A 16,497-nucleotide genomic window follows, 5' to 3' on the forward strand; every position below is an offset into this window, starting at 1 on the left:
CCTTTTCAGTCAGGTTTTAGTCCCGAATATAGCACTGAGAAACCACTGGTCATGCTTGCTGATAAACTGGAGTAGGGTACCTAGACTGGGAAATCCTTCAAGCAGCCACTCAAACTTTGCTCATCTCTCATATTGCAATTAATGCATTTTACATAGGGTTGCTCTTGAAAAACCTCTCCAGATTTTGTGTATTTTATGGCTTAGAATTGTTGTTCTCTTCTGAACAATTTGAGGGTTTTATGTATATTTTATTATTATTTATATTATATGGTGCCCAGAGTCATTGTAAAGCTGACAGGGAGGGAGGGAGGAAGGAAGGAAGAATGGGTGGGTGGGTTTAGACATTTCAATCACATAAAAAAGCTTGAGATTGAAGCCAGAAATTTCACATTATACATCATTCATGTGATCTTGATACAATAGATTTATGAATACTGAAGCAGGATCCATTTTTTTTCTTTGAAGTATGTTTAAGATGTCTTTTTAAGAAGTATATTTAAGAAAGACTTTTCCTTTTACTACTTTTCCTTCCAAAGGATATACTATATTTTATTGACACTACTAACTGTCTTGACTTGAGCCTTTTGGTGGAATGGCAAGCCTATAAACAAATTAAAATATATAAATAAATGTTGTTGTTGATGATAACAATGATGAAGATGATAGATGATAGATATAGATAGATTGATAGATAGATAGATAGATAGATAGATAGATAGATAGATAGATAGATGATAGAGTATAATAGAGACAGACAGACAGACAGACAGACAGACAGACAGACAGACAGACAGACAGACAATGAATGAAGAAATAAATGGACACAACTATATTGCCTTAAATCTACATCCCTGAAAAACCTATTGAAAGAAACTCAAGGAAATTAAACAGATGTCATGAAGGGATACATACAAAGAGCCCATTTACTATCCACGATTCCCAAAGCCCATGGAGCATTAATATTAGGTTAAGAAAAATCACAATTAAAGTGACGCAAGGTGCAAGTTAGTTTCTTTTCTACATTTTCAAAATCAATTTATTCCAGAATAGCAAATGCTTACCAAATTTAACGGTTTATCCCTTGAGTATGCAAATCCAATTAAAATACTCCACCAATAGAGGATGAAATAAAACAGGCCTCTGAGAAAATGAAGCATATGTTCATAAGGTTTTGTTTCTTTTTTTACAAAAAAGGTTTCGCCACTTTTGAAACAAGCGTTCATTTCCCAAGTCACATAATGGCAGGTGCAACAGCTGCAACACCATTGAGCTAATAAGTATACCAGATCTAACTTAAGTGAAACCAAAGCAAGGAACATCAGATTAAATAAACACCTAACTATGTTCTAGCAGATATGTTTTATATACCATGGATAAAACTTTCTGTGTAAATTCCTGTGCTTTATGTTCCTGTAGAGTATTGCTTGTTAAGTCTTACCCTTTCCTATCCAAAGTGGCAGATATTATCAGGGTCTAACTCAGAGGTGGTATTCAGCAGGTTCTGACCAGTCCTGGAAAACCGGTAGTGGAAATTTTGAGTAGTTCGGAGAACTGGAAAATACCACCTCTGACTGGCCCCATCCCCATCTCTTCTCTGCCTCCCGAGTCCCAGCTGATTGGCTGGGTCTTCTTTTGTTGCCCTGCATAGGAGAACAGAGCTGGAAAGCAGGTTAGTGGGGTGGGGAAGGAATGGGATTTTGCAGTAACCTTCTCCCTGGAGTGGGGTGGGAATGGAGATTTTACAGTATCCTTCCCCTGCCATGCCCACCAAGCCAAGCCAAGCCAAGCCAAGCCAAGCCCACCAAGCCACAGCCACAGAACCGGTAGTAAAAAAAATTGGAACCCCACCACTGGTCTAACTTTTGAGGAGCATACAGAAGGCTATTTGGGGGTTTCCAGTAATAGAACCTTAAGTCTACTCTAGTCTGAATGATAAAAGGGGTCCTACAAGTCAGTCTTGGTTTCTGGCAATTGCTTAGACCAGCAGCCCCCAACTTTTTGGGCCCTAGGGACTGGTTCCATTGAGAAAAGTTTTTCTGTGGACTGGACAGAATATGCTTTTGTGTGCTGCCTGCATCCTGCAAATAGGACTTCTCTTGTTTGCATGGCCCAATTGTTGGCCTGCCATGGATTGGTGCCGGTTCACAGACAGGGGGTTGGGGACTCCCAGCCTAGACTAGTCCCTGCAGTTTTCTTGGTAAAGATTTCAGAAGTAGTTTCCCCTTCCCTATTTCCTAGACGGGAGAGGGAGTGACTGACCAAAGTCACCCAGTTCAGCTTATGGTCTCCTGGTTTCTAACCTGGTGCCTCAACCACTATGCCAGACTAGTACTCTAGAGTAGGGTAGGGTAGGGTAGGGTTGGGTTGGGTAGAGTAGGGTAGGGTAGGGTAGGGTAGGGTAGAGTAGGGTAGGGTAGGGTAGGGTAGAGTAGGGAAGGCTAGAATAGGGAAGGCTAGAATAGAGAAGGCTAGAATAGGTGAAGGTAGGGAATATCTTTTCTCATGATACAATTCATTTAAGACTTAAGCCTCAGCGATCTGCTTGTCATCAATATTTTCAGGTAATTAATTAATTAATTAATTAATTAATATATGCATCCAAGCCAAGGATAAATGCAGTGACCCAAAAGATGTCCCAGGCCTCAGAAAACCTCTAGATTTTTCATATAGTAAACATTTTAGCAGCCTTTTCCCCCAGCAAATGAATCTTATACTCATTTCCAGTTTATTCTGCTGGTAGCCCATGAGCACAAAGGAATGAGAGAGATCCTATAACCTCTAATGCACCTCATCTTTTTTTTTTTAAAAAAAGAAAAAAAATAAGAGCCAGGAACCAATAGAAGGTTATAGTCTTCTCCCTTGTACGACAAATGCCAGGAGAACAGCTGTCTGGCTTGTCATAAAACTGAGATGATAGATATGGAAGGACATTGGTAAGTTCAACATCCTATTTGATCTAGGACACCCAAACTAAAGCGTCTCCAAAAGATGGATGTCCATTCTCTGCTTGAAGGCTTCCAATGAATTAGCAGCTTCAAGGAGCTTTTTTTCTCCTACTCAACTGCAGAAATGAGACAAATGTTAATCTGACCTCTGCCACTACTACAGGCACAAATTCTGAACAAAAGCTTTTTAAAACAGACTATTTGAAGGGCTGCTGAATTAGAAAGCAAATTTAAATCTTAGATACATGTGTGTCTAAGCCCAGCCAGTTGCTGGATAGGGAAGCAAGTTATAATCCTATTTATATCAGCATAACAAAAATAATGGCATAAAGAGGCAGATCCTGGAAACCTATACAGGTGGTCCTCAAGTTATGACCACAATTGAACCCAAAATTTCTATTCCTGAGTTTTGCCCTATTTCTCTACCTTTCTTGCCACAGTTGTTAAGTGAATTGCTGCAGTTGTTAAGTTAGAAACGTAGTTGTTAAATGAAACTGGCTTCCCATTGACCTTGCTAGTCCGAAAGTTGAAAAAGATGATCACGTGACTCTTGGACATTGCAACCATCATAAATATAACTCAGCTGCCAAGCCTCTGAATCTTGATCATGTCACTGTGGGGAAGCTGCAATGGTTGTAAATGTGAAAAATGGTCATAAGTCACTTTTTTCAAACGGTCACTAAGTGAACTGTTTTAAGTCAAGGACTATTTGTATCTGGAAATATAACTTAGAGTATAGAAAGAATATTAAAGATGGAAATGTTTCAGAGTGTGTGTAGCTTCTCTTCGTTTATTTATTTATTTTTGAATGCCTTTAAGTCAGATTCCTCTTAAACTACCTGGACAAGTCCCTGAAGTTCTCTTAGTGAGATTTTGGAAGTGATTTGCCCTTACTTTCTTTCCAGGGCTGAGAGAGAGTGGCTGGTCCAAGTTTACCCAATGGCTTTGCGCTTAAGTTAGAACTAGAACTCGTGATCTCCTGGTTTCTTTACTTTGCTGTTACTTTAGCCACTACACCAAATTGGCTCCTCACTGACTTGTCCCTAAATATTCTCAAACCCCCTTGGACTGAAAAGCAGGTATCGGTGGACACAGTCCAGTGGAAATACAGAATTTTCAAGAAATAAAATGTTAAGCCAAAAAGAACAGCACAGAGCAAAACTATAGCAGACTGGACGGAAGAAAGCAAAGGATGTGTAGATTTATAGGGCTGCAGTTGGATTGATTTTATTTTGGATTGCTCTCCTGCAAGTTTCTAATTATTTGAGTTAATGATGGTTCTGGGGAAAAAATAATTACAGTGACCTCCATAAAATATTTAGGTATCTCTCTATTCAAATTCCATTTAGACCTATTGGTTAAACTTCCAGGTGGGTAGCATCTTATCCCTTTGCAAAAAATGAAATTTAAGGAGGGGTTTACCATGATAGCAGCCTGCCAAACTGCAGGAATTGATTGCTTCAGTCGGTTTCAAAAAAATATAAAAGATTTCCCCAAAGGCTGAAGCTTGTCATTCTGAAAACCTGAGGGATAGCAAAGGCTGCTGTAAAAATGATAAGATGGACAGACAAAAGTGATAGACTGGAATTTCCAACTTGTCATTAAAAAGCTTCAGATCCCTGCCTGGTGAAGAGATTGTCCAAATGTCTTTTTCAGAGGAGGATGTTATTGAATTGGCCATTAATGATAGTGTGGAATGGACCATTTCAGATTGGATTATTTCCGAATTGGCCGCAATTGTGAGCTCACAATAGTCTTCAGGTGGTGTAACTTTATTGTAAGGTCAATCTGAAATTAATAGAGCTGCTAGTTCAGTAGCTGAAGACATGCTTTAATGTGTAAAACATCCTCGATTTTACGCCTTGACATTCCTAGGCAGGCCCAAAACAACTCTTAACCTGAATTTTACACAGCCAGTGAATTATCTCATGTTTCATTTGTATTATTTCATTTTGTTCCAGTTTTTCAATTTTGCAAGCAGCACCCTGATGTAATAGTGATGTTACTGAGTGGACAAAGAAAGAAAATGGCCTTCTGATATTTTGTTTTAGCGCTGTCTTTTTGCTTTTTGAGTCGCTGATAATGCATGGAGTACAAAATACTTCCAAGAAGTTTGCCCATCATGTGGCAGCTGATTAGGCTCCAAACGAAAGACTGCCCAAAATGCACGCTTTTACCACCAAATTTTGGTGGCCAAATCTAGGAACTTTCTTTGGTCTGCAAAATGGAAATTGGTGGCCTGCAAGTAACCTGCAAGCCAGTTTGTTCCATGTTGAAGTAGTAGTTCCTTTGCCTTTTTTTAAAAAAAAAATCTCATTCTGGCAATAAAATCTTTAGATCTATCCTGTTTTTACATTCCTTATGCTGGATAGGGATTTCAGTCACTTTATTACAATATTTCAGTCACTTGATTGCAAGAGGATACTTTATACATTTGGCATTGGAAAGGGTGAGGTTACCTGAGAAAATTTGTGGGTTTGTGTGTGTGTGTCTTGTGTGTTATTGCAGCTTTTTTCCTGTAATTCTGCGAGAAGCTGTCAGTAAAAAACATGTGTATCTGGGAATTTAAGTTATGACCTGCCTTTAGCTCCAATTAGCACTTTAAATGGGTTAAAATATGTAAAAGAAAAGAAGAATGTGATAAATTTAAAATACAGGTTAAAATAAACAGTGGGAAAAAATATTAAAATAGCTGATAATTAAAAGCCTAGGGCACAGGTGGGAAACTATGGCCCCCTTTATGACTTGTGGGCTTCAACTCCCTGAATTCCTGAGCCAGCCATGGAATTCTGGGAGTTAAAGTCCACAAGTCATAAAGGAGCCATAGTTCCCCACCCCAGGTTTAGGGGACGAGAGGAAGGTGTATTGATTTCCTAAATCTTGAGAGACAGAGGGACTAAATGCAATTCCCAAGGGAATGCATTCCATGACCTCTGAGGAATCCAGAATAAATCCTTTTATCACATTCCAGATTTAGGAATGGGAATACCTATGATGCTGTGGGGAAAAATATCCACCTGGTTTAGTTCCAAGCTGGGAGAAAGGCACTGAAAACAAAATGGAGGCTGGAGGCTGATTGGAAAGAGGGTCCATTTATTGATGAAGCAGAACCACCAAGCACATGTGATTCTGGGCAGCTGACCACATGGAGTTGAGCGGGAGGGGTTTTTTATACCTTCTCCTGGGCTTTGTACTTGAGCTTCCTTTTCCTGTGCAAGAGCATGTATTCTATTGGCTGTTGTCAGACTCCCACGGGGCCATGTAGGGGCTATGTAAGGGTTATAGCTGGCTCTATAGGCAAAGCAAAAATCCTAGGTGTTTGTCTGAGCTAAGTTTGGTCGAGGTTTCTGAGAGTGATGCAATGAAGGAGCGTTGGGCAATTCCTATTGTGGCTGAGGGCTAATCCTACCTTTGTTGGATCTTGGGTGAGGTTATTTGCTTATGAATAGAGTTATTTATCTCTTTATCTCTATTAAATGCTAACATCTGCTGCTATTAAGGAAGGTGGGGGCTGATTTCCAAGAGCATGTTTTTCCATTTCTCATCCAGGGAGGTATAATTATGTTCATTTCACCTTGAACTATGCCGGCTAAGATTGGACTTAAGCATAGTACATAAAATCATATGTTACAACATCTTACCAATTAATGAATATTTCAGCTTTAACCACAACAACACAAGAGCACACAACAGATATAAACTTAATGTAAACCACTCCAAACTTGATTGCAGGAAGTACGTTTTCAACAACAGAGTGGTCAATGTCTGGAACTCACTCCCTGATTCTATTGCCACCTGCTCAAACCCCCACTCCTTTACCCTCAAACTAACCTCTATTGACCTCACCCCATTCCTAAGAGGAGTGCATAAGTGCACAATCATGCCTATCATTCCTGTCCTATTGTCCCCAATTATTAGTTCCCATTTCATGTATTTAAACTTATGTTTATTCTTATTTCTATTATATTTTAAGCATTTGACAAAATAAAATAAATAAATAATGTTCTGCCTTTTTATTATTAAATATTTCATTATTCTAGGAGAGGGCTGGGTGCTAACTTTCTACAATACTCAGGTCCTAAAAATTTTAGGAAGTCAAAGATCAAAATCAAAATCTTCAGACAGTTCCTAATAAACACAAGTATCATACAATCCCTGTTATTAAATCACTTAGCTGTCTAGCTCTTGCCTTTTGCACCAACTGCAATTTCTGGAATGTTTAAAGGATACCGTCAAATAGAGCCAATCATATTTATCAAGACAGGATGCAACCAAAGCATGGGTAGATATTAAATCCGGTTTGCTCAGAAAGCAATGAAGCTGGCAACACCAGGCATAACTATGAGAAGGAATGTCTCTCCAGTTTATCCTGCAAATTAGGTGACAGTTGAGGATTAAGGAGTACTTCCAGAATATAAACATTCTTTTTCAGTAGGATTGCAGACCTATGCAAAAGCATCTTCCACCTCAATTCTCAAATGCATTTTTTTCTCCTTAGCAACTGCATGTTTTTGTTGATGGGATTAATTTCAACTTCTTTTCCCTCATTTAACTCATTATCAAATTTAGGCAACATTCAAGGGTACTAGTTGTTTCCTACGAACTGTATGGTGAAAAGCAAAAGAGTTGAATGTCCCAGTTTTAGCATCCAAAGTTCCAGACCTCTGATAGTCATTTCATATACACTGGAATCAGATGGTGTCAACCTCCTGACATGGACTTTTGTTCTTTAGGAAAAAACAATCCTAAATTAGAAATATGGTTGAATTATAAAGAAAAAAACCCCCTTTTTTAGGTTTAAGCACTCAAAAATCCTGTTTGGATGAACCAATCTGGTCATTTTGCTTTCCTTTGTCTACGTGGGAGGGGAAAACAACACACCAGACCTCAAATGATTTAGTTCTGTTTATCAAGAAAATTGTTCTTATGTTGGGCTCAACAAAAATGAACAGAATGCAATCTACATTTTCTCTAACAAAGTTCTTTTTATTTATTCATCTGTTTAATTCTGGTGACATCTTTCTTTTGTTGTGTTGCTCCCTCTACTAAGTATTTGTTTAGAGCAATTTAGTTATTAGGGGAATGGCGTGATTTTATTACAATTCTATTAGCTACCTGGCAAACACACACCTAGAAGGATGTGGATATGGAGGGCAAATGGTTTTTATATTACTGTTGTTCTTCTTTAATATATTTATTGAAAGGTAAAGAAGCTCTGTTACAGGACCTTATGGGAAGATAAGGGTAAATTTGGTATCTGCCACAAACTCCAGCCTTCTGAAGCAAGAATCCTTATAGTACTAACAGTTGCCTTTACGTTCATGCCAACTACATCCCCAGATGCGATGTTGGATTTAGGGCAATGTTTTTCCAACGTGGCAAGTTGCCAACTTTAAGCTGCCCAGAGTCACTTCAACAGTGAGATTTAATGAAATAGAATAAAATAAAATGGTTGTGTTCACTTCAACTCCCAGAATTCCTCAGCCAGCAACCTGTACTAAAGTTGCCAAGTTTAAAAAAAAAAAAAACACTGACCTAGGGACTTACAGGAACATTACTTGATTTCTGGATAGCTACATTCCTGACACTGATTGCTGATCACAGGAAATTTCAAGAAGATTCCTGAATTCTCTATCTTCAAGGCATCCTACAGGCCTCTTTCCCCCGTGCATGAGAGCCAGTCTTGGTCTTCTAGAGCAGGGGTCTCCAACCTTGGCAACTTTAAGCCTGGTGGACTTCAGCTCCCAGAATTCCCCAGCCAGCAAAGCTGGCTGGGGAATTCTGGGAGTTGAAGTCCCCAGGCTTAAAGTTGCCAAGGTTGAGACCCCTGCTCTAGAGGACAAACCAGGCATGGGACAGCACTGGCTGTATCCCTTCCTTATCTGTGCTGAGCCCAGTTTCTTAGGTAAAGCCTCTCTTCATGCATGTACCAAACTAGACCATTAATTTTGTCAAATTAAAAGCAATATCCCAAAGGTGCTTTTTTCAAGAGGCAGCTGGACTTTCTGTTTTTCTCTGAAGACATTTCGCTTCTCATCCAAGCAGCTTTTTAGATGAGAAGCAAAATGTCTTCAAAGAAAAACAGGAAATCCAGCTGCCTCTTGAAAAAAGCACCTTTGGAACAACCACGACCTGAGAATCTCCACAGACATTTAATTTCATAGTACTTTCATACTGCCAATCTCAAAACCTTAAGCAAGACTGGATTTATTTGGGGTTTGAATAAGAGACTACTGGAAAATCTCAAGGATGCAAGGTAATTTGGAGATTGAAAAAATATCCAGTAGATCAGTGGTCCCCAACCTTTTTGTACCAGGGACCGGTTTCAAGCAGAAACATTTTTCAAGGACCGGGGGTGGGGGGAGAGAATCCGAGTTTGGTAGTTTGCTTGCAGACGTTTCATTACCTGACTAGGTAACATCTGATGTTGTTACCTAGTCGGGTAATAAAACGTCTGCCAGCAAACCACCAAGTTCAGGGAGCGCCTCGGCCCTGCCTCCCTCAGCCCCATCCCTCAGGTGTCTCCCCTCCCTCCCTCCCTCCCTCAGGTGTCTGCCTGTTCCTCTCTCAGTCACTCTATCGCTCCTACAGCAGCCCAGGAAGAAACTGCTTCAAAGAAGCCAGGGGTGGAGGGTGGGGTGGCTTTCCTGTCGCCACAGCTTCCCGAAGCGCCCGTTTCACCCCCACCCTGCCCGCCCGCCCGCTCGCAGTTCAATCCACAGTGCTCCGTTCTACCTGCCTGCCTTCTTCGTTTCGGAGCAGCCGCTGATAAAAAGAGGCGAATAGTTATTATTCTCAGCCGAAGCTGCTCCCAAACAACCAGACAGGCAGGCAGGCAGAACGGAGCACTGTGGATTGAACCGAGCGAGCGGGCGGGTGGGGTGGGGTGAAACGGGCGCTCGGGAAGCTGCGGCGACAGGAAAGCCACCCCCGGCTTCTTTGAAGCAGTTTCTTCCTGGGCTGGTGAAGAGCGAGAGAGCGACTGAGAGAGCTGAGCCAGAGAGCAGGACAGGCTTCGGTTGCTTCCTCCCTCCCCTTCTTTCATTTGTGTCCTTGATCCCGATCCCAGCAGCATTCACCGAAGGCGAAGAAAGCCGCCATTTTTTTTATTTTATTTTTCTTTGCGGCCCGGTAAAGAGTGCTCCACGGCCCGGTACGGTCCACGGCCCGGTGGTTGGGGACCCCTGCAGTAGATGATACTAACTCGCCATTGCCAAAAATACCAGGGGGAGGATCCAGAGAATCTTCAGAAACTGAGCTTGTCATGAGGAGATTTCATGTTTACAAATTATAGCAAAAAGTTTTAGAATCAAGTTGTATTCTGAATTCGTTAAAATCTAGGAATTTTCTTTCTCAAGTATCTATAAAAAGATATCAGAAGTGAACGTATTATTTGTGATAATTGATAGGCTGTGGAGTGATATCTCTAAAATCAGTGGACTTTTCAGGTAATTTTACACATTTTAAATTGAAACTCTCTTTATATAAAAATGAACTTTTCACCTTCTGTCTTAATTCTGGAATTTGGATTCTCAACCTGGAATGCCTTTTGAGATTTTTAGATTCACTTTGTCTAAGACTGAAGAAGATTCATTGAATGAGCTCCTGTTATGTTGTTTGTTAAGCAACTGCGGTAATTTGAGAACCTGGTGATATAAAACTGCCGTCCCAAAGGTGCTTTTCCAACAGGCAGCTGGACTTCCTCAGTTTTTTTCTTTGAAAACATTTTGCTTCTCCTCCTGAACTGAAGAAGCTTCTTGAATGAGAAGTGAAACATTTTCAAAGAAAAACAACAACAAGAAATTCCAGTTGTCTTTTGGAAAAGCACTTTTGGGACAACCATGACCTGAATGATTGAGAATCTCCATAGACAGAACTGCTATCATTAACCCAGAGTCACTTAAGGGAGATGGGCAATGTAGAAGTGGGACAAACAAATAAATAAATAATGAATCTTCTGAATGGAATGCTTTTTAAAAAAATTAATTGAAGTAACCCAGTTGGGAGCTGATGAACTTCTCAAAAATTGCCTATTTTGCCTATTGCAGTAGGCAAATTTGGTGATCCTGTGACCACTTAAAATGATAAAATGAATTTAATCGATAGTCCCTCTCTATGAATAAAACTATCTTCTGGGGATAGGGTTGGATCAGAAAAAATAAGAGGTCAAAATTACATGCACAAGGGAGGATAGCTATTTAAACCAAAGCTACACATCTATTATAAGATGCTCAGAGTTGTAAGAGAGGCAAGCAACATGTCTATTTAACAAACAAACATGCATAGAACCAGAGTTTGTACAACATATTTTCTTTTGGCATTTTCACTACATTCAAATTAAGTTTAGAATAAATGTAAAATAAAGAGTTCCAAACTTCCAGCCTTGGTGACAGAAAGTTAACTCTTTCCTCCTTTAAACGCATGCTGTTGAGAGCCAGAACATCAGGAAGAAAAATGTCCTATTTATAAGAATTTAGAATGGAAATGAAAATAAGTCTGTCATCATTTGTGTCATCCATCAGCTATGTGCCCTTGGCAGTCTAGTTCAGTCATATGTCAGACTGCTAAGTGAACCAGAAGTCAGTGAATTGTACAGAAAAACAAACAAGAAAGAAAAGGAGAAAAGAAGGTTGACAGAAGGCTCTCTCTGTGTTGGAATAAATTGTCACCCCTGCGGTTGTCTGAAGTTTGTCCTTTCATCTTTTTTTCCCAACCTTATTTATAATTTCCTTTTACTCAACTAGACCTGGGAAAACCGAGGGCAGAGGCAGCCATAGCCACCAAATAGAGTTCACACTTGCTCTGTTTGCTAGGTCCACCATCTTTACTTCCTCACTACCTTCCAAGGGAGGTATAAGATAAAATTTGTAGTGTTTCAATCGAGATCAGGCTGTCAGTGTTCCGACGATTGCCCTAATTAAATCATGCGCCTCGAGCCAAGCTTCAATCGAAAAGATTTATTAGGAGCAACATGTCTGGCACTAATCCGTATGAAGCCAACTCTGACACATATGTATGAAAGGTCTGCTTCTAGTGATGTCTGTAAAAACTTACAAGATTGTAGGAAGCCCGTGCCTCAAGACCAGATTAAGATACCCTGGGATTCTAAGGTATATCAAGATTTGAAGGTTCCACATTGTAAGAAATAAAGAGAAAAAAATAGAAAAAAGAAAAAAAATAGAAAAAAAAAATAGAAAAAAAAAGATAACTGAAAAAAAAATGATGTACTATTATACTTGCAGAAAGGCATTGGCAAACATAGAAAAAAAGAAAACAAAATAAAGCATATGTCTTTCCTAGAGTCTTACCTGCATTATCAAGCACCTTATGATTTTTTAATCAGCACATATGAAATTGTATCCTTTTGCTTCATACAAACATAGAAACCGTTACAGAGATCAAAGCCTAGTTAATAGAAGAAGCAATCTAGCTTATAATGAAAAGTTAATGCTATATTCTGACTCTGTGTGTGTGTGCGTGTGTGCGTGCACGTGTAATAATCCTATCCGCATTATTAAATACCTCTAAATAATATACTTTACAATTTCTTAATTAACAACATAAAATTGAAATCTGTTAGCATAAAAGAAACAAGAACATTATAATGGTTCTGCCCTAAGTAATGGCAAAAAGAAAGTAATTTACATTCTTGCTTCTCCCTGCATGTCCCATAAAAATGTAACTTTGGGGAGAAAATATTTTTTCAACAGCTCATGTATGAATTTGGACTGCTGTCCTATAACCAGCAGTAGTGACTCAAGTGTTCCCAGTTGCTCCACCAAGGCAATTTTCTACAATCGTGACTAAAATTCCACGCCACCATTTATGAAGGCTGCAATTGGAGATATTTTTTAAATATATTTGTCAGTATTTATCGGTATGTATTAATCCCTTCACCCATGAAGAGTCATTGACACTTACAACTTGTGGGTGCTTTAACACTGGAAGTTTTCAAAAAGAGACTAGAGGGCTATTTGTCTGAAATGGTATAGGATCTCCTGTGGAAGCGGCTGGGTGGGGGGTTGGACTAGATGTCCTTGAAGTCCCTTCCAACTCTGTTATTCTGTTATTTGCATGATGACTTTATCGTGCACCTGCTGTAATTTGCCTCTGGCCTCTCTTATGGTTGTCCATGTCAGAGGCACCCAAGGGATGGAGGGGAAGGGAAACACACATACACACACACACACACATACCTATATAAATACCCAAATACAACCTCCATCTCATATGTGTGTGTGTGTGTACACATACACACACATACACTAAATACAACCTCCATCTTTTGCATGCAATTGTAACATTGTTCTCTGGATTCATTTTTTTTTCAGTTATTGTTGTGGTTGTGCTAACCTTTGACCAAAAGAAAAAGAATGGATACTGGTGAATTCTATTTAGTAATATTGTTGATGCCACGGCAGGTCCATTGCAATAGATATCACAAATTCTTTCCCGTAGATATCCATGACAGATTACAGCTGCATGACGATTTAGGATTATACAGCTTCTATTTCCATTGACATGACAATAAGATGCACTAAATTCATCAAGATAAGATTCCTGGATAAATCTAATGCATAAGTCTGCCACGCTGAGGTCAGCAATGTGCTGCTAACCTGCATAATTAAAAATAGCATAGTGTTGGTGGAAAACTCTTTATACTTAGTGCTAGATATAATATTTTCCTGAATGTTTTGTTTAACTTTCTCACAACCTGGCAGCACATAACTGTTTATTTCAATGTACCCATAGATCCTCTTGAGAGCTGGTCTGCCCCATTAAACAGCTGTTGTTCTAAAAGTGTTAGGGTGGAATAGTTACTGTAGTAAGTTGCTAAATTGGGACAAAAAGTGAGACATAAGGGGCTCACTAGAACAACAGAAAGGAAACAAGTTGCAATTATTTTCTACATTTTTTTTCTGCACATTTAAAGACATACAACTATTGGGGCATTTTTACTCCCACATTTCTGAAAAATAGAAACAGGCTCAATTTGCACACAATTTGAATGGGAAACGATGGGGTTCAGTTGAAACCTGGCAAGACTGAGTGGCTTCGGATTTTGGGCCCTGCTGGTTCTAGGACTGTACCATCTTTGCAGCTGGTTAGGGTTGCGCTGCTCCAGGCAGACCCAATGCATAACCTGGGGTTTCTCCTAGGTTCATAACTCCTGCTCAAAGAGCAGGTGCCAGTCGTAGCTAGGAGGGCACCCATTTGCACCAGTGGTGGGGTTCAACTTTTTTTTTTTTACCACCGGTTCTGTGGGTGTGGCTTGGTGGGCGCACTTTGCGTGAGCGCAGAGGGTTTGCTACTTACCTTCTCCTGCAATCCTTTACTCTCCCTCTGTCTTCAACAGCTGAAGCGTGAAGCAGCTGAGCTTCAAAACCAGGAAATCAATGTAAGTATTGAGCCAGGCCAGGTGGGAGGGCCCAGCAGCTAATCATCGAAGCGAACCAGTTTGCTCACAGATGATCCTTGGAGCTACCGGTTCAGCTGAACCAGGCCAAACCAGTAAAATACCACCCCTGATTTGCACCCATTCTTAGATTAGAGGTGTTCTGCTCAGAGTCATTCATGGCCTAGCCACATCCTGATTAGACTACGGTAATGCATTCTTCATGGGACCACCCTTGAAGAATATCCAGAAGCTTCATCTGGTGCAGAATGCAGTGGTACAGGCAGTTAATGTCTGTTTCTAGAACAATATATATTATTCATCTGCTCCACAAGCTACACTGGTCATATGTTTGCTACAGGGTCTAATTCAAGGTACTGGTTTTAACCTTTAATGCCTTTCCATGGCAGGGGCTGGATTAACTGAGGGATCATCTGTCCTGATTATATCTTTCCATCCTATCATATCCAGCAGAAGATGAGGTACACTACGAGTCTTACTTAATGCAGAATTAACCTGATGAGTCCCAGGAGATAAGATCTTCTCTGCTGTGGTGCCCAGCTTATGGAACATTCTCCCCCTTGAAGCGAGCAAGGTCACCTCCATCACTGTTAACGTTTCAGAGATCCCTCAAGATCTGGCTATGCCATCCACCTGAGCATCAGTGAAACTTTAAGATGGCTGCCAAGCACCAGGAAATGAGGCACTCCAGGCAGTTCAAATAAAGATGAATTGAAAGCTTAAGCTCGCTACAAGAATCCGAATTACTAATAGTCGTGCGAAATGAGGGGGTATTAAGAATAGAAAAGAATTCAAGGTGGACTAGACTTCGAGCTCTTGTGGGCATGAAGGGAACTCATGCTTTATGACTCCTCCCTCAGAGTCAACCTGGTCACCTCCTACAATGGCTCCATTACAATGCCTTGCAAAATAAAATATTCAAACAAAACAGGGACTCTAACAATGCTGGGTTCTTGAAATGAGAGCTTTGCCCACCTTCTCTCTTTAGGTATAGTGATAGAGTTCAATTAATCAAAATCTTTATGCTTTCATAAGGTAAATAAAGGGCACACCAAAGGAGGAAGAGGGGTCTTGATGTCTTTACAGGATGAGATGAATATATTACTCTAACTCAAATATCCACAAGCCTCTTGTAGTTTAATGCATCAAAACTATTACAGTTTAATATAAATATCCAGGAAAGCAATTATGAGCACCAACGTATTTTTTTCTCCAAACATCTCAAGATCTCACTGAAAGATAATGAATCTTGACTTGCTGTGATAAAAGGCATGTGTGGAGCTACAATATAAAATACAGCTTCAAAATGGCTGCAAGTCAGTTTTATGCATCGTTAAACTGAAGGTGAAATAATTCATGTACTAAAGAATCATGATATAGTTGCTATTGTCTCTTGTAAAGTATTAAACCTTTGATAACACCTATGTGCCAATCTAAACTTGTCATAATTACAATGCAGGTTTATTGAAGCTATATATAGAGTGCTCAATGCTGCAGTGAAGGTGTGTGTAAAAGCAAAGGTAAGCAAAAACTCTGAAACTACTTTACCTAGTTGGAAATTATAGGGATTCTTGATCTACTTGCACTAAACTATAATATGTTTTGTTTCCTTTTGGACTGCATCAAGTGAACATTTAATAGCATTTAGTAAACCATGGCTTTGTTTTATTATGTTAAATAAGTCAAGTCTGCCTTATTTAATAAAGCATGATGTAACGAAGTATAAATTGTGAACCCAATTTCTGTGCTGAGTTTCTAGTCCATGCAGAAGCAGACTTTCTTGACAATTCATTAGGACTTCCTAATAGGTTTGCTTGGCCTAATAAGCTTTATATGTTCTTTCTTGGTGTTGGAACTGGGAAGATGGGAGTTACCATCTAGAGGAGAGTAATAATTGCAAGTTCCTGATCGCAATTAAGCTTTTGTCTTTATTTTAATGGAACTGTTAGTCCTTTTTTTTTTTTTTGGTAAGCCACTCAAAGTGGCAATGAGTTGTGCAGTCCTATACATTCCACAAGTAAACAAACATTAGAACTAAAGCATTTCAAGTCTTTACATGACAAGAAAATGCTAAGCAGGGAAGAAGTTTTCATATTCTGGAATGAGGATGGCTCAGATGGAAGAATATGTGATACC

Source organism: Notechis scutatus, chromosome 2, assembly GCF_049901735.1.
Source record: "Notechis scutatus isolate UNSWTSFEM ecotype Mainland chromosome 2, rNotScu1.2, whole genome shotgun sequence".
NCBI lineage: Eukaryota > Metazoa > Chordata > Lepidosauria > Squamata > Elapidae > Notechis > Notechis scutatus.